Source organism: Microcaecilia unicolor, chromosome 1 (genome assembly GCF_901765095.1).
Source record: "Microcaecilia unicolor chromosome 1, aMicUni1.1, whole genome shotgun sequence".
Lineage (NCBI taxonomy): Eukaryota > Metazoa > Chordata > Amphibia > Gymnophiona > Siphonopidae > Microcaecilia > Microcaecilia unicolor.
The window spans coordinates 41,435,853-41,457,681 of NC_044031.1; positions in this window are offsets into that span (position 1 = coordinate 41,435,853).

A 21,829-nucleotide genomic window follows, 5' to 3' on the forward strand; every position below is an offset into this window, starting at 1 on the left:
GGCATTTTATCCCACATTAATCATGAATTAGGGTGTTTTGTGGCTGTACATGAGAATTGTGATATTATGATCCCTTGTTTCATATTGTTGATGGTCTGCATTTTCCGTATGGGTGGTATATTGGTGTATTAGGTTCTGCCCAGTGTAATATTTATGGTACAGTAAGGTTCTGAGTGTGTTTTTGCACAAAGTTGTGCATAGTGTTTTGCAGTTGAGCGATTGTGGTTAGAATATGCTTTGAGCAACCACTTTATTCTTTTGACATATGATACATATCTAATATCTAAATTTAATAAAAGGTATTGTGTCTTTTATTTTTATTTATTTTTTCTGTGTGTTATCAGACAATTATGGATTTAAGCTCCACCCCTGGCCCCACTCCTAACCCCGCCCCCTTTTGCCTCCCCAAACGGTTGGGCCACAGACCGCCTATGGTAACCTCTTTAAAAATGCATGGAAAGAATACTTTATGCATACAGAACAGGCATAAGGTATCCGTATTTAAAATACAGTACTGTTTAACCTAACTAGCAGCATGTGAAGCCGGAAAACAGGAAGAGAACCTGCACACTTCTTAACAGCAATGTAATGATGTCACCAGGGAGTGTGTCTTTTTCCATCCTCTTAAGTGAGAGGATCACTCCTATGATGCAGGAATTACCACTATTGTTAGCAGAATCTATGGTACTTCAGGAATCAAACACCACACACCAGAATGAGAGAGAAGTCTTCTTTATTTGCCAGCAAACAAAGTAGGACATCAGCGCTAACCCTCTCCTTCTCTTGACTCTCTGTGTCTTGGCTCCTTCTCTAACGTAAGCTGCTTCTGTTCTCATTTATATATTGTTCTAAACCCCTCTAGCCCCCCTTTCTCACCAGATGGTAAGGAATAGATTGATTACCCTGTCTTTAACTAATTATCTCTACACATTACTTAAAATATCAGTTATATAGGTTTCAGATATTTCCTAAACTGACCTACGACCTGGGGCCTCTCAAACTAGACAATGCAGCACCTATCTCCTGCATTTTATTATTATTCACATAATCAGATTCCCGGTTAACTTCATAACTTAAAATGCTAGCTGGATTCATTAAGGGGCTAGTCTTGCTTAATGGCACACAGACATGGTTTGTTATTACTTTCAGGAGGCCAGTCCTACACTTAACTATAATCAATCAAGGAAAAGAGTGGACTTTTCCTGACCTCTTTCACCTTTAGCTTCATACACAGAACTAGCTAGGACTGTGGATAATTCAAACCAGATGACCTCTTAAACTGCAGACAAAGACTGAATTAAAAAGATATTTTACAGGGAGAAATAGAACTTATTAAGTAAACAGAATAAAACATATTTTAAAATAAGCAGAGATCAGAATTCCTTATAAGACAGAATCTAAATTATCAAGAATTATTTAAAATCTAAACTATCTCCTATTTCCAGGACTGCCTCACCTATACAGATGTGGCAGGAAGTAGTGTGTGTGTGTTGGGGGGGGGGGGGGGGGGGGATTTCATAGTGCTGTGCTGTAGATGAGTCTAAAAAAAAAAAAAGGGCTAAGAATGGAGAAGCAATTTTATTTATTTATTTACAGCATTTCTATCCCACGTTTTCCAACTAGCGTTGTTTCAATGTGGCTTACATGGAACTAAGAAGTACAATAAGATAGGGGATCTGAATTACACAGAATCAAAGTGGCTTTAAAGAGGGATAGGGGGAGAAGTGAGGCAGGTGGAAATATGAAGGATAGGGGGAAGGGCAGCAGAGTAGGAAGGTGGATCTATTAGCGGAAGCTAATGTGGGGTCATGACCATGCTAGGAATGTTGGGGACATTGCTGAGTAAGAATGACTATTCATAGCTGATTCACAGTGGAGCTTCGTATGAAGGATTTTTTTAAAGCAGTGGGCCTTGAGTCAATTACAGAAGATCAGGTAAGTGTCTAGGTTCCTCAGTGCTTTAGGGAGTGCATTCCAGCTCTTAGTGCATAGGTAGGTGAAGCCTGATGAGTAAACTACCTTGTATTGTAAACCCTGGAAGTTGGGGAAGTGGAGTGTGAGATAGCTTTGTGTTTCTGTGTGTATGTTGCGTAGCGGTAAGTTTATTAGGTTCGACATGTATTTCGGAGCTAGACTGAAAATGATTCTGCCAGTGTACAAAGTTTGAAAGCCATCCTTGCCTGCACAGGGAGGTACTGCAAGGCTTGCAGTGGTGGTCTGGCTCTTTCAAAGTGCGATTTTCCAAAGTTCAGTTGGGCAGTGGTGTTTTGCGCCCTTTGAAGTTTTTTTTACAATTGAATTTTTGCAGCCGGCATAGACGCCATTACAGTAGTCAATGTGTGCAAGGATTAGGATTTGTACAAGCATCCAGAAGACTTCTCTTGGAAAGTAGCTTCTCACGCGCCTCAGGTTCCACAATGTATGGAATGTTTTCGTCATGGTATTCTTTGTTCTTCGAAGGACAGGTTTCGGTCTAGTGTGATTCCTAGGATTTTCAGGTTGTCTGCTACTTGGTAGGTGGTTCTGTCAAGGGTAATGCTAGAGAAGGCCTCCTTGCAGAAACTGGATATGAGCACTGAGTGCTGAATGTGAATGCTGTAGTTCGGGATTCCAAGATATTCAGTCCTTGCGTTATTAAGGTGTTTATTTCTGACATGTCTTGACTAAATGGGATGTATATGGATACATCAACAGCACAGATGAATGGGTTGAAGCTTTGACAGTGTCCTTGCCAGTGGATCATCATTATGTTGAACAGTGCGGGCAGATCGGTGAGCCTTGCAGTACCCCACAGTCTGCCTTCCATGGGGGCGGACAGTATGTTGTTCATTTTGACCTGGTTGGATTTTGATGTTAGGAATCCTCCGATACTGAGTTTGTCCAGCATTCTTAGTAGGATTTGGTGGCTGACCATGTCCAACGCACTTGACATGTCGAATTGTAGAAGCAGGATTTTCTTGCCCTTCTGATTTCACTTTTGAAGTTGGCTAGTAAGGCTGTAAGTACAGTTTCAGTGGTGAACTGAGGTCTGAATGCCGATTGGAAGTTATGGAGTATGGAGAAATTGTTGAGGTAGTCCATTAGTTGACTGGTGACCAGGCCTTCCATTATCTTGGTCATGAGTGGGATGGAGGCCACTGGTCTGTAGTTTGAGATTTTGCTTCTGCTCTTTTGCATAGTCCTTGGGCTTGGCGTCCTTACTATTCTACCTCTCTCCGTTGGGAATAGGCCGTTGGTTAGCATGAATGATGTGTGGGAGTGAATTTGAGTTGTAAAGTGTGCTGGGGCAATGTGGGAAGAAGGAAAGAGTGGGATGGGAATAGAAGACAGGAGAGCTGAGAGTAGGTGGACCAGGGAAGAAACAGTGAGTGCTGGGGGTGAAAGGGTAAAAGGGAAGGAGGAAGTGAGGCAGGAAGGCAAGGATGTGTGAGAGTAGGTAAGAAGAGAGGAGTGAGGTGAAAAAAATGGAAGGACAGAGGCAGCTGAGAGGAAAAAAGGTGCATTTTGAGAAGGGAGGAAACCGATAAGAGACAGGTGGGCAAGAGCAGAGAGTGTAGATAAAGGAAGTGAGAGCAAATCAAAAATATGAAAAAGGGAAACAATGACTCTGTCACAACAGGTTAAACAAATATTTTGTTAAAGGAACAGTTTTAAAGTGGTACATATTTCAACTGTCTTGCTTTGTGTGAGCAAATGTTTGCAGATGTCTGTAGACTTTAGATGGAGAATCTACTCACTGTTCCAGAAAACTGTAACCATTGACTTAAACTAGAGTTTGTGCACATTCTATATATAAAAGGCAACCCCAACGTTCTGAAGCCTCCATGGAAGTTGAGGCGCCCGAGATATCCGGTGTGCCCTGGAGTGTCTGCACCGGCCTCGCGTCAAAACGTCATGACATCGAGGGCGGAGCTATAACACTCGGAGGGCCAAAACGCGAGGCGAACACCAACCCCCAACAAGGCAAGTAGCTCGGAGGGACGGAGGGAGGGGGCCCCTTGCTAGCGCCCGTTTCATTGCGCTCAGAAACAGGCATTTTTCCTAGTTCTATACTGTAACACAGAAATATACTAAATGATGGCAGATCAAAATCAAAACAGCCCATTCAGTCTACCCAGCAAAGCGTTCAGGGGTATTAAAATTCAGCTCTGTTACTCTATGCATTCTGTGTAGGGCTGTAACTGTGGGCACACTGTCTACATTTGCTGATAAATATTTATTTTATTCAGCATTAACTAAGGCAGAACTAGCCAGCTGGTTCAGTAGCAAATGTGCTTTTTCATGCAAAGCATTGGATTTGATTGGTCTGGATTCTGCTGCTTGGGACTGGTGGTGTTATGCAGTCAGCATTCACAGTTTCTGGTCAGGGCTGGATTTAAGATGTTGGTGGCCAGATGCAGGACCAGAGAGGTGGGGAGATAGTGCGCCTTGGCAGCCGTTTTAGTCCACTTTTAAAGGTAATCAATAGAAATAGAATAAAATAAAACATAGAAAAGAAAATAAGATGATACCTTTTTTAGTAGACTAACAATACATTTTTTGATTAGCTTTCGAAGGTAGCCCTTTTTCGTCAGATCAGAAATAAGCAAATGTTGATAAATAACAGTATATATAAGTGAAACATCAAAGCATTTCAGTGACAGTCTAACAGGATGAGGGTGGGGTGGACGAGGGACAGGGAGATATGCATGGTGATAAGTGGGTGACAAAGAAGTAAAATGTTATGGTTTATAATGGTCTAGAAAACTCAGATCTTTTTTAAGTCCTGTCTGGTGGGTATCAAAATGTTTAATCATTCTGACTTCAAAGGTCTTAGTTCCTGTATTGTTTTAAAGTGAACTTTTAGTATTCTCACCATAAAATCATTGCTACAATGTTCTGGTTTAGCCCATTATCCTTCCCTGGACACAGTGAAGGAGCTCACTCAATAATGGGTGTGCTCAGTGCCCGGTGCAATGGCTTCTGTGATCCGGGTACCGGTACTGCATGTTAATAATAATAATATTTGTATAGTGCTGCCAGATGCACGCAGCGCTGAACATCCAACATAGAGAGAGACAATCCCTGCTCAAAAGAGCTTACAATCTAAAAATAAGACAGACAGAGACAAAACAATTAAGGACAAGGGAAGTACTGGGTGAGAAGGAACAAGGGGAGGGCAAATTGAGTAGTGTCTAGGAGTCAAAAGCAGTGGTGAAAAGGCGGGTTTTTAGCATAGATTTGAAAACATATCTGGGACTTTTGCAGCTGTCAGAAGATATCTGGGTCTAGCCAATACATAACATCCAGGTTCGCCCAAACTAGTTAGTGCCTCATCAGAGCTGATATTCAATGGCAGTCTCTGGCCAAGTGCTGAATACAAGTGCCTGAGCTGCATCAAACTATTTAATCAGGCAGGAGCCTCTTCTGCTGAATTAAACATGCTGAATCTTGATTTCCGAGGCAACAGAGTAAGTGTTTTGCCCAAGGTAACAAGGAATGCCACTGGGATCTGAATCCTTGCTTCCCTGGTTTGCAGCCCACCATAAAATGGAGTAGCCTAATAGAACAGTCCACCATTTAATGCTCTAAAAAAAGGTGGAATCAGGCTCCTGTTTTAGCCCAGGTATTTGATGCCCTACACAATTGCCTCCAATGGAGAGACAAGAGTCTAATACATTTTGTAGCCCCAGCCCATGATTACTACTGCAATAGCCAAGTCCACTTGCAAAGAAGATATAGAAATAAGGGAAATCCCTTGGGTATTTGCAAATGAAGGCTTATGGAGCTGTAGCCCAACATGAGTCAGTTCTGATTAAGCTGGAATTCCCAAGAGAGAGAAAGGAAATGTGCTCCTTTGAACTCTAACCTCCCCCCCCCCCCCAAACAAACAAACAAAACAAATAGGACCAGTAGAGCTCCAGCTGTGTTGGCAGCTGCTGACCTTTCACAAACTGCATCACCCTATCCTATACTCATACCCACCAGTGGCGTAGCCAAGGGTGGGCTGGGGTGGGCCCAGGCCCACCCACTTTAGGTTCAGGCCCACCAAGTAGTAGCACACCTATAATGTGGCTGGCAGGGACCCCAAGCCCCACCAGCCAAAAACTTCCAACAACTTTTTGCTGCCGGTGAAAATCTGCTATTTAAAAGGTATACGGGGGAGAGCGGATGTTTGAAAGACCATATGGCATGCAGGCGAGAGAGGGAGAAACCAAATCACTTGTAGGACAAGGCGGAGTGATGCCCACCCACCTTGGGTCCAGGCCCACCCAAACTTGGGTGTCTGGCTACGCCCCTGATACCCACTCCAGCCCAAGAAGGGAAACCACTCTTTTCCCCAGTCCATTCCACTGTATTTCTTCTCAGGCATTTCTCTAGTATTAGAAATGCTGTGGCCCAGGGCAGAAATTTGGGAGAAGGTCCCCAGCCGCCTGGCAGGCTACACTTTTTTTCTACTTTGAGCAGGTTTGCAGCTCTGTGAGGCAAAAAGAACTATGGTAATTGCCCTGTTAACATTCCCCAAACGCAGACCATCTCAGAGGCTTATCTTCCAGGCATTTATGGTTCCTGCTTTTTTTATTTTATTTTATTTTATTGCACGTTGGCTGCTCTGCAGTGCCCGATCAGCCGGAAATGCTGGGAAGCTGCCAGATAAGGAAGGAATCTGGCAATAAACCAGGAGGCTTTGAGGCACGTTAAATATTTGACAATTCCCAGTTGTGCAGCAATCAGCCAAAAAAAAAACTTGCTCCTTTTCACTTAGTAGTTGCTAACAGAAAGGCCCGTTTAAGAGAGATGATCCTTATTAGTTAAAAAAAAATACAATTATCTATGCCTTTGTAATCAGTACAAAAACCATCTCTTATGATTTTTTTTTTTTTTTGTTAAATTACAGGTATTGGGGGTAACATCATACTTCAAGACATGATCTATTCTACGCAGATCTCGCAAATCCCGGTCCGCTTCCCTTCACTTTCTCAGTACTAAAAAAAAATCATCTACTTTCCAGACACCAGTACCCTACCCTGCCCTGCAGGCTGCCTCTCATCACTTAGCCTAAGCCTAACGTGATTTGCGGGGGCTGGCACAGGACCGAAGGACCCCGTGTGTTGCTGGGAGTGGTAGTCCCTCCGAGAAAGGGGTTGTGCGTCCTTGGGCTGCCCGATCGTGATGAACTACAAGTCCCAGAGGCGCCCTGCCAGTGTCCATTTTTTAAGCTTTCCTGAACAGCTAGTTGTGCTGCTGTGTTTTGCTGGGGTTCTCCCCTGCTTTTCTCCCTGCAACAGTAGCCTTTTTTCAAGCTTCTAGCTGGGCACTGCACTGATCCAGCAGCCTACTTTTTTTTTTGGTTTGTTTAATGGCCTTTATAGTTTCTCTTCCCTGAATATTTCTATTTGCTCGCCGCTTTGGGTTCTGGGTATGTTCGGAAGAGAGCTGAGGATGGAGGGAAAGGCTCATGTTAGGGAAGGAAGCGAAATTCATTAAGCCTCCCCCGGGAAAGACAAAGAAACGGAGCTGCGGGAATGAAAACTGTATATTTTTTCTGACTCAGGGGAGAAGCAGGAGCCAACATGTCTGAAGAGATCTCCCTGCAGGTAAGCAGCAGGCTGCAAGCGCCTAGCTCCTCTGCCTTGTGGCCGTTTTGATGTTGGAAGATACATTTGCTTTGCTTTGATCTTCTCACCATTGTTTAAAGGTGTGTGTGTGGGTTTTTTTTTTTTTGGGGGGGGGGAGGGGGGTGGTTACTGAATAGAAATTTGAAGGAATTTTGGCATAACACACATAAAGGTAGACCTTCTAGGTACTGAAGTATGAGAAAAGTGTCTGAACAGAGATGTATTTGGTTATTATTAATTTGGATTGGTAATGTGTCACGTTGTTCCATATTGTTTAAATAATGTGTGTGTTTTGCAAATAAGGCAGCATAACCTTGAATTCACCCCATACTGGGGATGTGTGCTGCCTTTTGCTCCAAGGAGTGATTTGGGGACTTAATGGCTTGACAGCACCACATGTGTCCTATCAGTCATTCCGCGATCTCCCCTCCATCCTCTCCAGGCTTCTCCTCCGTGTTATTTCTCTGCCTTCCCCAAGACTTAGTCATGGAAACTTCCTCTACGTGTAGCTGTTCTTAAGAGCAACTATGATCAGGGATTGAAAAGCTGACCTACTTAAAACTGAAATGAGTGTCAAATGATGGAAATGGGATCTTAATGGGTAGTGGTTCAGCAACTACCCCTTCCCCCAATGAGCTGGTGACTGTAATTTGAAATACCTGTGGGTTTTGCAGGAATAAACAATTATAATATAGGTTTTGACTGGAAAACGATTTATGTAAATACTAGTAAAAAAGGCCCGTTTCCAAAACCAATGAAACGGGCGCTAGCATGTGGCTTTTTTTTTTCTGTGTGTATGTGTCACAGAGTTATTTTGTGTGTGTGTGTGCAGGTTGTTGATGTGTGTGGTTTTTTTTTTTGTTTTGTTTTTTGCTTGGGGGGGTTGGGAATGTGCTGTGCTGACCAAGTGGGATGGATTGGTGTGTGGCTTTGAGGGTGTGTTTCTGTTGTATTGTGTGTGTGTGGCTTTGTCTGTCAAGGAGGTTTGTGGAGGAGGTCTTTCTGTTGGTGAAATGTAAATGTGGTTGTAGGGGGGTCAGCCTTTGCTGAGTGGTGGATTGTTTTTTCCGGGGTTTTTTTTTTGTGTTGTGCTGAGGCAGCAGTGTTGTTTTAGATGGGCGGAAGGTAGAGGAGCAAGTTCTTAGTCTGTTGGTATTTTTTGACGGTTTCAGGGCTGCTGTAGGGGAACGCTGGAAGAGAAATGTGCTGTGGGAAGCAGCGCCGTCTTTTTCCGTTGGGCTGGGGTTCTGGGCATCCTGGAGGTGGAAGACGGCTTGCCTGAGGACGGGGATGGTTGTTTTAAGTTGGCGGAAGGGAGAGGAGCACGGTCTTGGGCCATCGGGTGGTGATCCGGTATGTTCGGTCCATTTCAGGCTGGCTGCAGGGGAATGCTGGAACATTTATACGTTGCGGGAAGCTGCGCCGTCTTTTTCCGGGTGCTCGGGGAATCCCCGAGGTGGGAGACGGCTTGCCTGAGGCTGGGGATGGTTGGGCACGGCCGCTTTGGCAAAAGGGGAAGAGGAGGGGGGTGGGGAGTTACCTGTAGCTGCGTGAGAAAACTGGTATTCTTTGTTTTGTATTATTAGTTTGCATTTCTGTTGAAGAAAGAGTGGATGCCTTTTGAATGATGGAGGTGGTGCGTCGGTGTGCGGTTGTTTCGTTAGTTTGGCAGCCAGTCTCCAGCGATTCCTAGGCAGGAAAAGAGTAGGGAAACACACTCCGCGTGTTTCCCTACTCCTCCCCCTTCCTTGGTCACTGTTTGCTGCTGGCTGAGTCGCGGGTAATCCTTCCAGCTGGGCCACAGCTTGTCCTGTTCACCCACGTCCCAGATGGTGACGGGCACGTTGTTTTCCGGCTCCTCTGACTCCTTGTCAAGCGATCCCAAATATAGTCTTTGCTATGGGCCCTCTGGCACTCTTCAGTACTGGCATTCATAGGAGCCGACTCTGTGGGTGCTGTGGGTGCTTGAGCACCCCCAATATTGAGAAAATTCCTTGTATGTGTCCAGGGAGGGGTTATTTCCATTGGGCGTAGCACCCCCAATAATTTTGAAAAGTTGGCTCTTATGCTGGCATTAGGCATTAAAAAATTTCTCCCCCCCCCCCCTCCCGGTCTATTTTTGCACATACCCACAGCAGGAATATTCTTCTCTCGTTCCAGCGGTGGTTCTGTGCTCTCCATGCTGCACAGATAATGAGCCATTCTGCTGGGGAATGCTCCTCCCTTATTGTCACCTAGTTTCCTCTGATTGGTCCGTCTTACGTTGCCTAGTGTTGTCTGAGAACGGTGTTGTGATGGAGGGTGTTTTTTCTGATTGGTCCGTCATGCGAGGGCGGAGCAGAGAGACATGGTCAGTGTTGTGGCTTCACCACCATGAATCCATCAACCCATCAGGGAGTGACTGAGTGACTTCAGAACGTTGAGGGTGAGTTTTATTATAGTAGATACTGGTAATTTCTCAGTTGGATTTTGTCAAGATATCCCTGTTTTAATATAGCTGGCAAAACACTTGATTTTTATCTCTAGTGACCACCTTCCTAAGTACAGGAAGTGGGATGTTATGGGTAGTGGTTCAGCAGCCCCCCCCCCCCCCCCCCCCCCCCCCCCCCATGATCTGGTGACTGTAATGTGATATACCTGTGGATTTTGCTGGAATAAACAATTATAATATAGGTTTTGACTTGAAAACGATTCATGCAAATATACAGAGTAGAGCGATGTGGTAGCTGTGTTAGGCTACTTTTAAAGGTAATCAATGGAAATAGAATAAGATAAAACAGAAAGGAGAATGGGACGGTTCCTTTTTTATTGGGCTGGCTTGGTGCATTTTTTGATTAGCTTTCGAGGGTAGCCCTTCTTCGTCAGATCAGAAATAAGCAAATTTTGATAAGTAACAGCATATATAAGTGAAACATCTCGTTACCTATCCACCTAACCCTTTTCTTCTCTCCCTATCTAACACTTTTACATCACTAATCATATCTATGATCCTGGAATGGCAAAACCATAACAGAACTCTGTAAGCCACATTGAGCCTGCAAATAGGTGGGAAAATGTGGGCTACAAATGCAATAAATAAATAAAAGTATTTCCGTGACAGCCTGACAGGGTGAAAGGATGAGGGACTCGGGGTGAGTTAGGTGAGAGACAGGGAGGGCTGAGTGGATGAGGGACAGGGAGATGTGCATGGTGATCAGAGGGTGACAAAGCAGTAGAATTTCATGGTTTATAATGGGCTAGAAAACCCAGATCTTTAAATCTTGTCTGGTGGGTGTCAAAATATTTAATCATTTTGACTTCAAAGGTCTTACGTTCCTGTATTGTTTAAAGTTTCCTTTTAGTATTCTCACCATAAAATCATTGGTACAGTATTCTGGTTTTGTAAAGTGCTGCCCCACAGAGGTGACATCCTGGTTGGCACTGGCATTTTTCATATGATGTCTGGCTGAAGAAGAGATTTAATTTACATAGACATCATATGTCCCTCATCCACTCAACCCTCCCTGTCTCTCACTAACCCACCCAGGGCCATGCCAAAGGTCTCTGGCGCCCCCCTGCAGACTATCAGTTGGCGCCCCCCCCCCCCCCCCTGTGTGGCACCACCGCGCTTATTTTCCTTTCCTGTGCCCTTGTAGTCTCCCCTCCTTCCTCCCTGATTCTAGCTTGTTCTCTCCCCCCCACCACAGAAATTTTCTTGCCTTGTCTTTCCTTTCTTCCTGAATCCCAGCTGGTTCACTCCCAGTTCCCCCAACCTGCAGGGCCTTCAAATGCACTCTTTATCCCCATAACAGGCCCAGGCCATTACAGTAATCAAAAACAAGGGGCGATCATGTGACTTTCATGTCTTACCAAATGATGTCAGCAGAAAACAAAATATATGCGGATCCTCCAAGCAGCGCAGCAGCTCTCTCTCCTCTCAGCACTCCAACGGCGTCGGCAACACCCGGTCTTTGTCCTTCGAAGTTCGGTCTACGTCGACTCGAAATAACTCGACGGGACGGAGGTCAGAGACTCGGACTGCCTGCGAGGCTCCAAGGCGCGTGCCGTGCGTGGAAGAGCTGGGGCGGTGCCAAACAGCCGAGCGCTACGCACGGGAAGGCAGCAGCGCATGCGCATAGGTGCCAACGCGGTACAGAAGAGATTTATTTTTTAAATTTTCATAACACTCGACCAATGCGGCGGCGCCCTTGAATGCAGGCGCCCCCTGCCGTGCTTACCCCGCTTACTGGGTTGGCACGGTCCTGAACCCACCCCTCCCTCATCCTTTAAGACTGTCACTGAAATACTTTGATATTTCACTTATATATGCTACTAGTAAAAAAGCCCCATTTCTGATGCAAATGAAACGGGGCCTAGCAAGGTTTTCTTCAGAGTGTGCATGTGGGAGTGTGTGTGTCCCTGCCCTCTGCCCTCTGCCCTCTCTCCCTCCCCCCTCCGAGTCCAGTCCTTCAGTGTTAAGTTTCCTGCTGTACTGTGTTTGTGTTACAGAGAGAGTGAGGACGTCTCTCTCCCCTCCCCCCTCTGAGTCCTTCGGTGTTACAGAGAAAGGGATTTCGTGCTGTGCTGTTTTGGGAAACCGGATATCTCTGGCGCTTCACACTTCCGGCCGGAGGCTTCAGAACGTTGGTGGTGCCTTTTATATAAAGAGAATATTTATCAACATTTGCTTATTTCTGATCTGATGAAGAAGGGCTACCTTCGAAAGCTAATCAAAAAATGTATTAAATTAGTCCAATAAAAAAGTTATCTTATTTTCTTTTCAGTTTTATTTTATTCTATTTCTACTGATTACCTGCAAATATACTTGTAATTTCTCAATTGGAGTTTCTCTCTCTCTTCTCCCCCCCCTTAGCAAGCAAGATCCCTGTTTAATATAGCTGGCAAAATATTGGATTTTATCTCTAGTGACCACCTTCCAAATCACAGGAAGTGGCTTCAGTCTTCTAAGAACTAAATGATTTCCCAAAGTTTGGGAGGCTGCAGTCAGGGGGAAGCTTACTTACAAAGAGGATAAAACTAGTTACTTTCTAGATGCTCTTTAGATTATATGGAGCAGAACCAAAATATTCCCTGTATTTTGTTGCCTTCTGTTACTGGTAAATTCCCACAAGACATTATTTATTTGGATTAAGCACACACCTTTCTCAATAGTAGCTCAAGGTAGGTTATATTTAGGTACAGTAGGTGCTTCCCTATGCCTGGATGATTTACAATCTAAGATTATACTTGAGGTACTGGAGGGTTAAGTGGCTTTTCAATGTTCACAAGGAGCAGCACTGGACTTTAAACTGGGCTTCCCTGGTTGTCAGCCCAGTGCTGTAACCACTAGGCCAGGCTTCTCCAAGTTCCTTCCTTGAGGGCTGCAAGCAGACCAGGTTTTCAGACAAGCGATGTATCTCTGCCGACCCTGCACAATGTACTCTTGGAGCAATGAGCACCACAAACGAAGTCTCTGTTTGAAGACAGATTGACAGGACTTATTTTGTTTCTACGGACTCTGTTTAAAGAACATTAAGACTCCTGAGGCAGGCCGGTTGGCAGAAACACGGCCTTGTCAAGTCGCCTCGAGTTACCACATTGTTCTGGACTAATCCAATAAAGTGGACTTTTTGTACATCGTCTAAGACCTTCATTTCTGTGTCATCTTCACTGTGTTATTTGGTACTCCAGTAGACACCATCAGCATTGAAGAAAGTTTAGTACCCACTCAAGCCTGCATTGTTCTACTTGAAAAGTATGACTTGAACTATTCCAGCATAGATCTTGCAGTGCCAATCAGCCATTGCTGTATTAATTGCTGATGATCGAGGGTGTCAAATGCAGCTAACACATCAAGGAACACCGTATGATAACTAATACATTTATCCTTGACAAGCTTCATTCAGTGTGGCTGCTATCAAACCCTCCATGCAGTGTGCCCTATGGAATCAGTATTGAAACAGTTCAAGACATTTGCCTCTGCAACAGATATTCCTTAAGCTGATGAAATACCACCCTCTCAGCAATCTTTGCCAACATAGGCAGTGAAGCAACTGGGCGAAAATTGCTAAGTACAGTGGTCCCCAAAGCAGGATTCTTAATCTTAGGAGCGACAGTGAACACTTTCAGAACATCTGGTAATTGACTACTCTCCAGAGACTTGTTAATCATCATCGTCAACACAGGTACAACTGAAGCAGACATACTCCTGATAACATATGAACTACAGGGATCCTCAGCCGATCCTGTTGGACGACAAGAACTCAAGTGAGTCAACACCTCTCTTTCAGACACTGACGTAAATGTGTCCCAACAATTGTCACTCACCCCAACATGCTTACCAACAGTCACATCAGCTGGAAAAGCCTATACTAATTATGACACCATTAAATAATTAAAATCGGTTTGAAAAAGATTTGGATAATTCCCTAAAAGAAAAGTCCACAAGCCCTGATTATAATGGAAACAAAAATGGGAGTAAGGTTTGCATCTTTATTCATTTACAGTTCATCATTAAAACATTTCCTGATTTAAGTTTGGGCTGATATGTGTGGTAACTTGTATGAGAGTGGGCTTGGAAACCCTGATAGACGGAGCCACACAATGGGTTAAAGGTGAATATAAATTACTCTATGAACACGCATGTTTGAATTCCGTTACCGTTTTCCTCTCCACCACCTCCCGCTGGAGGGCATTCCAAGCATCCACCACTCTCTCCAAGGTACCGCATGTTAATGGCTATGTTAAGGATATGCTGGGCATTCCCCTTCCCCGCTACTTGTGTTAAATTTGCACTAGGCTGCAATAACAGCAAAATCTAGTGCACTTTAGTTAAAGGGCCCCTTTATTTGTTAAAATGTTCACCTTTGAATGGTCATTCTGATTTGTGTTTTTGTGCCTTTGCTTTCCTGCATGAGGTTCTTATGAACACCAGCACAGCAACCTCTACACCTTATTAAGAATTAAAAATCACAGTATAAACGAGACCAAATTATTTTAACTTTTAAATATCAAACATATTTTTAATACTATAGTTTTTAGTATTTTTATTATGTTTTATAAATTTAAATAATACACAACCAACAAGGCTTGAAAAGTCTATAGTGTGGAAACAAGGACCCCCCCCCCCCCCCAACAACAAAACGGAAATCTAAACCATTGTATTATTGCTGTCAATAATTGTTGAGGATCCAATAAAGATTGTTAGCAAGAAATATCCTTCAGTTGATAAAAGGCATAGCCAATGCAAAGGTTATTCCTATGAATAATTTAAAATGCAGCACAAATTATTAAAATGAAATAGAACAGGAAAAGGTTTCCACCTGTTTGGCAGCCAAATTGGGAAGGAAATGTAGGAAAGAAAAGTGTCCCTAATTCCAACTCTTCAGGAGGCAAAAGTAAGTTTTCATGTTTATTTGTTAATCCTTATTTTAATTTAAAAAAAATGCAATTTACAAACATATTCAGTCCATGGGAAGCTTGCCAGGTGCACTTGGCCTGCATTGGCCGCTGTCGTGGACAGGATGCTGGGCTTGATGGACCCTTGATCTTTTCCGAGTGTGGCATTACTTATGTACTCCGTGAAAAAATACTTCCTGACATTATTTTTTAGTCTGCCCCCCTTCAATCTCATTTCATATTTGCTAAATTGCTCTTAACAATGGACAGAGCAGAGTGGTGTACAGATTACAATATATCAAGGAAAGGAACTCCATTAATTGACAGGAAAGAAACACAAACGCACCAAAGACGAAGGGGAGAGATAGGAGAACGCTCAGATTTCTAATGTTTGTAAAACATGATTCTTTATAATCCGACAGCTCCGTGCTATTCGCCATTACTTCTGTACCAATATTTTTCACTCCCTTTATTCTTTCACTGCTAACTACAAGACTGGACTACTGCAATATTATTTATCTGGGTTGTACAGACTACTATCAAAAGGCTCCAGTCTCTCCAAAATATAGCTATTTGTCTATTCTGCCATGCTCATCGTTACGACCATACATCATCATACTTCAAAAATATCACTGGCTTCCAGTTCATCAGCATATTCTCTTTAAACTTCTAGTCCTTACGTACAAATCTTATAGAATCGGTGTCTGGTATTATTTGTTCCCCCTTACCATTCCTTATTCCCCAGCCCGTCTCCTCCGTTTACTTAATGACCATCGGTTGGTACTTCTTGGCCCAAAATCTGCCCAGTTAGAGTCTGCTCGCCATTGTGATTTATTTTTTGCAGCCCCCTCTCATTGGAATTCCTTTCCGCCTGACATCCATGCTGAGACTTCTTTTAAAACACTTAAAGCAAAACTTAAGGCATGGCTCTTTGTTAAAGCTTTAGACATAGTATGATGTTTTGGCAATCATTCTTTATTTCTGTTCTTTTCTTGTTGGTCAGACGAAGAGAATGTTCAAAGTGAGACTGTCTGAACATAAACATGCCATAACATCTGGAAAAATTCATATGCCTTTAGCTAAGCATTGCACAGAAAAAAATCATGCCTTTGCAGAGTTGCAATGTGTGATTATAGAATATCTGGAACCTAATGGCAGAAGAGGAGATATATCTAGGGAAAAGAAAAGGGCACGTTCCCGTGTAACACAGCCAGCTGCTAACTATGCCAAAACATTTCACAAGACCCCACAGTCATTCATAAAGGAAAAATATTCAACATAAAGGACTATTTTACATGCTCATCTTCCAATGTGGTATATATCATTCAGTGTAAGACATGTAACGAAGGATGCTATATTGGAGAAACAGGCCAGATGCTTAAGACAAGATTCAATCTACACAGACATCACATGAAAATAGCCGGTGCCAGTCAGGCCCCTATCCCTGTGGGCCAACACTTCACAAGACCAGAACACTGCACCAATGATTTCACAGTAAGAATACTGAAAGGTAATTTTAAAACAATACAGGAACGTAAGACCTTTGAAATAAGAATGATTGAATATTTTGACACCCAACAAACAGGACTTAATAAGGATCTGGGTTTTCTAACTCATTATAAAACATAAAGCTGTATTTCTCTGTTTATTACCCTCCTCTCACCTACCAACACCCATTCTGTTAGACTATCAATGAAATGCTTTGATGTCCCCATGCATACCCCCACCCTCCCACTGTGTCAGACAAAGTAATGCTTTGATGATTCTCTCATATATACTATCTGCTACCTCATTTGCTTATTTCCATTCTGAGGAAGAAGGCCAACCTTCGAAAGCTAATCAAGAAATGTATTATGTCCAATAAAAAAGGTATCATCTTATTTTCTTTTCCATGTTTTATTTTGTTTGATTTCTATTGATAACCTTTAAGAGTGGACTAACACGGCTACCACACCTCTTTACTTACAAACTGTATCTCCCAAAGGATTAAATGGACCTATGGAATGGGAGGCATTTTATTGAATGATATTATACATTTTTATTTTTGTTACATTTGTACCCCGCGCTTTCCCACTCATGGCAGGCTTACATGGGACAATGGAGGGTTGTGACTTGCTCAGAGTCACAAGGAGCTGCCTGTGCCTGAAGTGGGAATTGAACTCAGTTCCTCAGTTCCCCAGGACCAAAGTCCACCACCCTAACCACTAGGCCACTCCTCCACTCCAGTTCCTCCAATTTTGAAATGTTCCTCTCTTCTATCAGAGAAATAAATGTTTTCTGTCTGCTAGGTTGTGATTGCTTTAAGATTGAGCAGGCTAGCAATGGTGTTGGTGAGTGATGTCATCTATGGGTCTAGTTTCTCTGAAGGCATCTCATACAAACGTTAGCCATTTTGAGCACATTGTTTGCTATGGATAATTTGTAAAGCAGTTTTTATGCACTGCTATATATTTCTTCTGATGAAGATAGCGAAACAGAAGGATTTCCTACTGTCGAGAAACAAGGAAATTGGACATTTTCTGCCAGAAGGATAATATAAATTGGACACTTTAATTTTGGAGAAACCCCACAGATTGTGAAAATCCTATGAGGCTGCACTTCTGTCAGGACAATTTGGATGTTCTGAGCTAAGTAACGTTTACTTTTTGTCAGAATTAGAATCCATTCATTAGCAAGGATGGAAGTTTAAGCAATTCTAGCAATATTATAATAGTTTTTGCTCTATTTTGAGTTTTCTTTACTTGCGGGAAGGCTTCTCCTTTTGAATGAGGATTTTAGCCTAGTGAGGGATTGCTAATTAGTGTCTATTTGGGTGATTTATATTCATAGTGATATTTAGTGTTGTGGGTATTTGGATCTGTATTGTGTTAAATTGTGTTACCCTCCCTTCTGTTTTTTAAACACAGACTTTTCTCCCACTTCTTTAGAATTTTTGAAATATTCTGGGAGTTTTTCTCTGTGTTTTTTTCGGAAGGTGGTGGAAGCTGTGATGGTAATATTTACAGTGGAGCATAAAAGTCAGGCTCCCTGTTACACTGAGGCTATTTTTTAAAATTTAATATATTTTATCCTTCAGATCTGAATCCCCAGTGTGACACTATATTGGAGTGATGTGTTTGATAGTTTCTTTGCTCTCACATACAGAGCCACTCCTCCATCTCTTCGGCCCTCTCTATCCTTCCTAAAAAGATTATAGCCCTGTATGGTCACATCCCATTCATGAGAATCGTTGAACCATGTTTCCGTAATAGCAACAATATCCAAGTTTTCTTCAAACTTAGACTACAAGCTTTCCATGCGCCTGGGTGGTTTTCTATATGTACATGACCTTTCTCTCTGCCATCATGTTTATTCTGGGGGTGACTTTCCGAAATCACCTGTTTCCTTTTGTTACCCCCACCCTCTAGTTTATATTTCAACGTTTTATTATAATTAAAGCATAGCAGTACAATATAAACTTCATAACTGATAGGTGTACAATTTTTAAAAACAACCAGTATTCTGCTGTAGTACGAGTGAACAGCTAACATCCCCAAGAAAATGTAAAGTCCCGTACCTAATTACCTACTCCCCATTCCCCTCTCCCTCAACCTCCCCCCACCCTCTAGTTTAAATATCTAGAAACATACTGTCTGAAGGATCCCCACAATAAACATGAAAGGGGAGGTGCTACTGTTGGGAGATTTCAATTTGTCTGATCTGGATTGGAATGTCCCGTCTGCGGAATCGGAAAGAAGTAGGGAGATTGTGGATGCCTGTCAAAATGCCTTGCTCAGACAAATGGTGACGGAACCCACGAGGGAAGAGCTGATGCTGGATCTAGTGGTCACTAGGAGGTAGTGTTTCCAATATCCGGGCGGGTGCTCACCTATGTAATAGCGATCATTACACTGTATGGTTTGATATAAGAAGGTGGAGTGCGGTCGCACAAAACTCAAAGTACTGGATTTCAGACATACTGATTTTGATAAAATGGGGGAATACCTGAAGAAGGAGCTGTTTGCGTGGGAAGGCATAGGCAAAGTGGAAAAAAACAGTGGACCAAGCTAAAGGCTGCTATAAATATGGTGACTGATCTTTTTGTGAGGAAAGTAAACAAAAACAAGAGAAGCAGGAAGCCTATATGGTTCTCCAAAAAAGTAGCTGAAAAAATAAGAGCAATAGAGGCTTTGTTCAAGAAATACAAAAGAACGCAACAGGAGGATCACGGAAAAGATTATCGGATTAAACTCAAAGAAACAAAGAGGGAAATACGGCTAGCGAAAGTGCAAGCGGAAGAAAAAGTGGCTAAAGATGTAGAGAGAGGTGACAAGACCTCTTTCAGATATATTGGAGAAAGGAGTAGAGATAGGAATGGAATTGCGAGACTGAAAGATAATGAGAATGGCTATGTGGAGAGCGATGAAGTTAAAGCGAACTTGCTAAACAATTATTTCTCTTCGGTGTTCACGGAGGAAAATCCTGGAGAAGGATCGCGGTTGGCTGCCGAGGGAACGTCTGGGAATGGAGTGGATACTTCATTGTTTACGGAAGAAAGAATTTATAAACAGCTGGAGAATCTGAAGGTGCACAAAACTATGGTGCCGGAAGGAATATATCCCAGGATTCTGAAGGAGCTCAGACAGGTCCTGGTGGGACCTCTTAAAGATTTATTTAATAGATCTTTAGAGACTGGAGTTCCGCGAGATTGGAGACGAGCGGATGTGGTCCCTCTTCACAAAATTGGAGACAGGGAAGAAGTGGGAAACTACAGACAAGTAAGTCTCACATTGGTGATAGGAAAAATAATGGAGTCGCTGCTGAAATAAAGGATAGTTAACTTTCTAGAAGCTGACGGGTTACAGGACCCGAGGCAACATGGCTTTACCAAAGGAAAATCCTGCCAAACGAATCTTACTTCTTTGACTGGGTGACCAAAGAACTGGATGAGGTATGTGCGCTAGATTTAACCTACTTGGACTTCAGCAAAGCCTTTGATACGGTCCCCCACAGAAGACTCATGAATAAGCTGAAAGGGTTGAACTTAGGACAGAAAGTGGTGAACTGGATAAGAAACTGGTTGACCGACAGGTGGCAAAGGGTGGTGGTAAATGGAATCAGCTCGGAGGAAAGGAAGGTGAGCAGTGGAGTACCTCGGGGGTCGGTGCTGGGGCTTATTCTGTTTAACATATTTGTGGGAAATATTGCTGAAGGGTTGGAAGGAAAGGTGTGCCTTTTTGTGGATCACACAAAAATAGCCAATAGAGTGGATACCCTGGAAGGAGTAGAAATGATGAGAAGGGATCTCAGAATGTTAGAAGAATGGTCGAGGGTCTGGCAGTTAAAATTTAATGCGAAGAAGTGTAGAGTGATGCACTTGGGGTGCAGAAACCCAAAAGAGAGATACTGGATAGGAGGGGAGAGATTAGTAAGCTCGATTCAGGAGAGAGATCTTGGGGTGTTGGTGTCTGAGGTTTCCAAAGGTGAAGAAACAAGGCGACGGCCGTGGCCAGAAGGATGCTAGGCTGTGTAGAGAGGGGCATAACCAGCAGAAGAAAGGAGCTGTTGATGCCCCTCTACAAGTCGTTGGTGAGGCCCCACTTGGAATATTGTGTTCAGTTTTGGAGGCCGTATCTTGTTAAAGATGTAAAAAGACTGGAAGCGGTTGCAAAGAAAAGCTACAAAAATGGTATGGGATTTGCTTTGCAAACCGTACGAGGAGAGACTTGCTTACCTGAACATGTAAACCTTGGAGGAAAGGAGAAACAGGGGTGACATGATACAGATGTTCAAATATTTGAAAGGTATTAATCCGCAAATGAACTTTTTTCAGAGACGGGAAGGCGGTAGAACTAGAGGACATGAATTGAGGTTGAAGGGGGGCAGACTTAGGATTAATGGCAGGAAGTATTTTTTCACGGAGAGGGTGGTGGATATGTGGAATGCCGGAGGTGGTGGAGATGAAAACGGTAATGGAATTCATGCGTGGGATAAACACAAATCCAGTTTAGAAGGAATGGATCTATGGAATCTTAGCGGAGATTGGGTGGTGACGCAGGTAATTGGGGAAACAAAACGGGAGCTGGGCAGACTTCTACGGTCTACGCCCTGATCATGACTGAATAGATAGGGATGAACTGGTGTGTAAATTTTAAGGGGCTTCGACATTAGCTTCATAACTTAGTACAAGAACAGTACTGGGCAAACTTCTACAGTCTGTGCCCTGAGAAAGGCAAGGACAAATCAAACTCTGGTATACGTATAAAGTAACACATACCATGTAAAATGAGTTTATCTTGTTGGGCAGACTAGATGGACTGTACAGGTCTTATCTGCTGTCATTTACTATGTTACTATGATAGCTCTCCTTTCTATGATCTCTGCTGTCCTGTATAAATTTGTAGTTGCTTTCAGTTTTCTTGAACTTTTATTGTATTGTAAACCACCGAGTACTGGCAGTCGGTAATGGCGGCATAGCAAGTCTTAAATCGGTATAAACCATAAGGAAAGAATAGGAAAGACGAAGGAAAAAAGCTTTAATGACTGTGGACCCCTGTAAGCCTGTCTGAATAGCCAGGTTTTTAATTCTGCTTTAAAACTTAACTCAAGGATACTACAAACAGGGAGTGGTAGGCTATTCCAGATGTGAGGCTCAAGAAAGAAGAAAGCCCTTCGTATGGTCAGCGAACCCAGGTCCAGTCACTTAGGCTGTGTTGCTGTTCAACATACAAGCTTTGCATAAATCTGCAATAGTCTGCCAGGATTTTCCTCAGACTTTTACCTTTATCCAGTCTACTGTTAACCCAGTGGAGTTACTAATTGTTATATTTGTGTGTATAATCTGTTTGCTTGTTCCCAGCCTCCGAGTGAGAGAA